This window comes from Entelurus aequoreus, linkage group LG24 (assembly GCF_033978785.1).
Source record: "Entelurus aequoreus isolate RoL-2023_Sb linkage group LG24, RoL_Eaeq_v1.1, whole genome shotgun sequence".
Classification (NCBI taxonomy): Eukaryota; Metazoa; Chordata; class Actinopteri; order Syngnathiformes; family Syngnathidae; genus Entelurus; species Entelurus aequoreus.
Window position 1 is genome coordinate 30,756,127 of NC_084754.1, and position 6,301 is coordinate 30,762,427.

The following is a 6,301-nucleotide window of genomic DNA, read 5'->3' on the forward strand; positions in this document are numbered from 1 at the left end:
AGGCGCTGAATACGGAAGTCTCCCGGTAAAAACGGGAGGGTTGGCAAGTATGAGTTAACGGGTTATGTTTAAAAGCTCATACCAGCATTCTTTACACATACAAACTGTAGCACACAAAAAAGCACATTTAATAAAAAAAAACATTATTATGGTCTTACCTTTCTTGCTGGACATCCACACAGCCAGCCTTTGCGTGTGTACCACGCCGTTTGAAAAGAACGGGTCTTCTGTCCCGAAGTCAAAAGCAAACCTTTTAGCTCCGGCGTTGGTCTACCTTTAATTATTACCTCCTGCTTCGATTGAAAGTCCAGTTTAGAAAACTGTTTTATTTTACATATGTATGTTTTTAATAAAAGTTCAGGCGAGAGGAAATAAACAATCGCTGCACTTGACTTTTTTTTTCTTTTTCTTCTGCGGCTGAGGAATGATCTCTGGGATCACTACCGCCCTCTACCACCAGGAGGCCGGATTACTGCGAGCCTCAGCCAGTATGTCTTTTGCAGCAGTTTTATGAATGCTCAGCACAAAAAATACGTTACACACATACAGTTGTTGACAAAATACACTGTACATTATATACCTCAACTAACTAAACTATGCCATAGTTTAGTTAGCTGATATAATTCATATAGCAATACGGTCTCACGGCGGTGAAAGTGGAGGCTCCGGACGGACCAATTCGGGACAGCAGAGGCTGACTTTCGGGACGTGGAACGTCTCTACGCTGGTGGGGAAGGAGCCTGAGCTGGTGCGAGAGGTGGAGCGCTACCGGTTGGATCTGGTGGGGCTTACCTCTACGCATAGCAAGGGCTCTGAAACCACACTCCTGGACAAGGGATGGACCTTGTTCACTTCTGGAGTTGCTCAGGGTGTGAGGGCACAGGCGGGTGTGGGGATACTCACGAGTCCCCGGCTGAGTGCCTGTACGTTGGAGTTCACCCCAGTGGACAAGAGGGTCGCCTCCCTTCGCCTTAGGGTTGGAGGGGGGAAAACTCTGACTGTTGTTTGTGCATACGCACCAAACAGGAGTTCAGAGTATTCAGCCTTCTTGGATACCTTGCATGGGGTCCTGTATGGGGCGCCGGCAGGGGATTCCATAGTCTTGCTGGGGGACTTCAACGCGCACGTGGGCAATGACAGTGATACTTGGACTGGCGTGATTGGGAGGAACGGTCTCCCTGATCTGAACCTGAGTGGTGGATTGTTATTGGACTTCTGTGCTAGTCACGGACTTGCGATAACAAACACCATGTTCAAGCATAAGGATGCTCATAGGTGTACCTGGTACCAGAGCACCCTAGGCCAAAGATCAATGATCGATTTTGTAATCGTATCAGCTGATCTGAGGCCGTATGTTTTGGACACTCGGGTGAAGAGAGGGGCTGAACTGTCAACTGATCACCATCTGGTGGTGAGTTGGGTTAGATGGCGGGGGAAACCTCTGGACAGACCTGGCAAACCCAAGCGTGTAGTGCGGGTGAACTGGGAACGTTTGGAGGAGTCCTCTGTCCGGAAGGACTTCAACTCACACCTCCGGCGGGACTTCTCTGCCATCCCTGTGGAGGTTGGGGACATTGAACAGGAATGGGCAATGTTCAAAGCCTCTATTGCTAAAGCTGCAGATGCGAGCTGTGGCCAGAAGGTCTTAGGTGCCTCAAGGGGCGGTAACCCTCGAACACCCTGGTGGACAGTGGTGGTCAGGGAAGCCGTCCGACTGAAGAAGGAGTCCTACCGGGGTATGTTATCCCAGGGGACTCCGGAGGCAGTTGCAAGGTACCGGCGGGCCCGAAGGGCAGCGGCCGTGGCTGTGGACGAGGCTAAGCAGAGGGTGTGGGAGCAGTTCGGGGAATCCATGGAGAAGGACTATCGGGCGGCACCAAAGCTGTTCTGGAAGACCATACGGCACCTCAGGAGGGGGAAGCAGGGAACCATCCAAGCTGTGTACGGCAAGGATGGGACTTTGCTGACTTCAAGTGAGGAAGTCGTGGGGCGTTGGAAAGAGCACTTTGAGGAACTCCTGAACCCAAATACATCAGACACACCCTCCCTGATAGGAGCAGGGCCTGAGGATGATGGGGGATCGACGTTGATCTCTCGGAGTGAAGTCACTGAGGTAGTTAGACAACTCCACAGTGGCAAAGCTCCAGGGGTTGACGAGATCCGTCCAGAAATGCTGAAGGCTCTGGGTGTTGATGGGCTGTCTTGGTTGATACGCCTTTTCAACATTGCGTGGAAGTCTGGGACAGTGCCGAGGGAGTGGCAGACTGGGGTGGTGGTTCCCCTTTTCAAAAAGGGGGACCAGAGGGTGTGTGCTAACTACAGGGGTATCACACTACTCAGCCTCCCTGGGAAAGTTTACGCCAAGGTACTGGAAAGGAGGGTCCGGCCGATAGTCGAACCTCAGATTCAAGAGGAGCAATGTGGATTCCGTCCTGGTCGTGGAACAACTGACCAACTCTTTACGCTTGCGGGAATCCTGGAGAGGGCCTGGGAGTATGCCTATCCAGTCTACATGTGTTTTGTGGATTTGGAGAAGGCGCATGACCGCGTCCCTCGGGAGATCTTGTGGGAGGTGCTGAGGGAGTACGGAGTGAGGGGAACCCTGTTGAGGGCCATCCAATCTCTGTACAACCAAAGCGAGAGTTGTGTCCGGGTGCTTGGATGTAAGTCGGATCCGTTTCCAGTGGGGGTTGGTCTCCGCCAGGGCTGCGCTCTGTCACCTATCCTGTTTGTGATTTTCATGGACAGGATTTCTAGGCGGAGTCGTGGCCATGGCGGAGAGTGTATACGTCTCGGGGGGCTAAAGGTTGCGTCACTGCTGTTTGCAGATGATGTGGTCCTGATGGCACCTTCGGTTCGTGACCTTCAGCTCTCACTGGATCGGTTCGCAGCCGAGTGTTCAGCGGCTGGAATGAGGATCAGCATCTCCAAATCTGAGGCCATGGTTCTCAGCAGGAAACCGATGGTTTGTACAGTCCGGGTAGGGGACAGGACTCTGTCCCAGGTGGAGGAGTTTAAGTATCTCGGGGTCTTGTTCACGAGTGAGGGAAAGATGGAGAAGGAAATCAGCCGGAGAATCGGAGCAGCTGGGGCAGTATTGCAGTCTCTCTGCCGCACTGTTGTGACGAAACGGGAGCTGAGCCAGAAGGCAAAGCTCTCGGTCTACCGAGCTATCTACATTCCTACTCTCACCTATGGTCATGAAGTGTGGGTAATGACCGAAAGAATAAGATCGCGGATACAAGCGGCCGAAATGAGTTTCCTCAGAAGGGTGGCTGGCATCTCCCTTAGAGATGAGAAGTGAGAAGTGCAGTCACCCGAGAGAGACTCGGAGTAGAGCCGCTGCTCCTTCGCTTGGAAAGGAGCCAGCTTAGGTGGTTCGGGCATCTCGTGCGGATGCCTCACGAGCGTCTCCCTAGGGAGGTCCTCGTTGCACGTCCCACTGGGAGGAGGCCCCGCGGCAGACCAAGGACCAGATGGGGGGATTACATCTCCTCTCTGGCCTGGGAACGCTTCGGGATTCCCCAGGAGGAAGTCGCAAATGTTGCTCTGGAGAGGGAAGTCTGGGGGTCTTTGCTGGAGCTGCTGTCCCCGCAACCCGATTCCGGATAAGCGGTTGAAGATGGATGGATGAAATGTGAAAATAAAAATAATCTACAACTGATGAAGTTAAATGGAAAATAACTTTAGTATAATCACTGGATACATATAACAATTTAATTTTTTTTTTTTTCTTTTTACATTTTTTTTCTTTCCATGATGGCAGGTGAGGCCCCGCCTCCCCTGCCTCTACTGACTGCACGTCACTGATATATATATATATATATATATATATATATATATATATATATATATATATATATATATATATATATATATATATATATATATATATATATATATATATATATATATACAAACCCCGTTTCCATATGAGTTGGGAAATTGTGTTAGATGTAAATATAAACGGAATACAATGATTTGCAAATCTTTTTCAACCCATATTCAATTGAATGCACTACAAAGACAAGAAATTTGATGTTCAAACTCATAAACTTTATTTTTTTTTGCAAATAATAATTAACTTAGCAACACGTGCCAAAGTAGTTGGGAAAGGGCATGTTCACCACTGTGTTACATGGCCTTTCCATTTAACAACACTCAGTAAACGTTTGGGAAATGAGGAGACACATTTTTTAAGCTTCTCAGGTGGAATTCTTTCCCATTCTTGCTTGATGTACAGCTTAAGTTGTTCAACAGTCCGGGGGTCTCCATTGTGGTATTTTAGGCTTCATAATTTGCCACACATTTTCAATGGGAGACATGTCTGGACTACAGGCAGGCCAGTCTAGTACCCGCACTCTTTTACTATGAAGCCACGTTGATGTAACACGTGGCTTGGCATTGTCTTGCTGAAATAAGCAGGGGCGTCCATGGTAACGTTGCTTGGATGGCAACATATGTTGCTCCAAAACCTGTATGTAACTTTCAGCATTAATGGTGCCTTCACAGATGTGTAAGTTACCCATGTCTTGGGCACTAATACACCCCCATACCATCACAGATGCTGGCTTTTCAACTTTGCGCCTATAACAATCCGGATGGTTCTTTTCCTCTTTGGTCCGGAGGACACGACTTCCACAGTTTCCAAAAACAGTTTGAAATGTGGACTCGTCAGACCACAGAACACTTTTCCACTTTGTATCAGTCCATCTTAGATGAGCTCAGGCCCAGCGAAACCGACGGCTTTTCTGGGTGTTGTTGATAAACGGTTTTCGCCTTGCATAGGAGAGTTTTAACTTGCACTTACAGATGTAGCGACCAACTGTAGTTACTGACAGTGGGTTTCTGAAGTGTTCCTGAGCCCATGTTGTGATATCCTTTACACACTGATGTCGCTTGTTGATGCAGTACAGCCTGAGGGATCGAAGGTCACAGGCTTAGCTGCTTACGTGCAGTGATTTCTCCAGATTCTCTGAACCCTTTGATGATATTACGGACCGTAGATGGTGAAATCTCTAAATTACTTGCAATAGCTGGTTGAGAGAGGTTTTTCTTAAACTGTTCAACAATTTGCTCACGCATTTGTTGACAAAGTGGTGACCCTCGCCCCATCCTTGTTTGTGAATGACTGAGCATTTCATGGAATCTACTTTTATACCCAATCATGGCACCCACCTGTTCCCAATTTCCCTGTTCACCTGTGGGATGTTCCAAATAAGTGTTTGATGAGCATTCCTCAACTTTATCAGTATTTATTGCCACCTTTCCCAACTTCTTTGTCACATGTTGCTGGCATCAAATTCTAAAGTTAATGATTATTTGCAAAAAAAAAAAGTTTATCAGTTTGAACATCAAATATGTTGTCTTTGTAGCATATTCAACTAAATATGAGTTGAGAATGATTTGCAAATCATTGTATTCCGTTTATATTTACATCTAACACAATTTCCCAACTCATATTGAAACGGGGTTTGTATATATATATATATATATATATATATATATATATATATATATATATATATATATATATATATATATATATATATGCATATGCATATATATATATATATATATATATGTACAGTATATACAGTATATGTATAAATATGTGTATATATATATATATATATGTCACCTTTTTTTTTGTTAAGTACATGTGTTCCATAGTCATGACATATATATGTGTGCGTGTGTGTATACAGACTAAGTACAGGCCAAAAGTTTAGACACACCTTCTCATTTAATGGGTTTTCTTTATTTTCATGACTATTTACATTGTAGATTGTCAGTGAAGGCATCAAAACTATGAATGAACACATGTGGAGTTATGTACTTAACAAAAAAAAAGGTGAAATAACTGAAAACATGTTTAATATTCTAGTTTCTTCAAAATAGCCACCCTTTGCTCTGATTACTGTTTTGCAAACTCTTGGCATTCTCTTGATGAGCTTCAAGAGGTAGTCACCTGAAAGGGTTTTCACTTCACAGGTACCTTCAGTGACAATCTACAATGTAAATAATCATGAAAATAAAGAAAACGCAATGAAATGAGAGGGTGTGCCCAAATTTTTGGCCTGTACTATATATATGTATATATATATATATACACACCTTCTAATATATATATATACACACCTTCTGTTGGCTATTTTTAGGAGGATATTGCTTGAATTCCTTACTTGGTCCATTCATAATTCTACTCTTAATATTATCAATAGGAATTAAGTATTTGCATTTTCCCTATTAAAATCTATATGTAGAGTATTCATAAATTATTTAAGCTATTTGTGTGCTT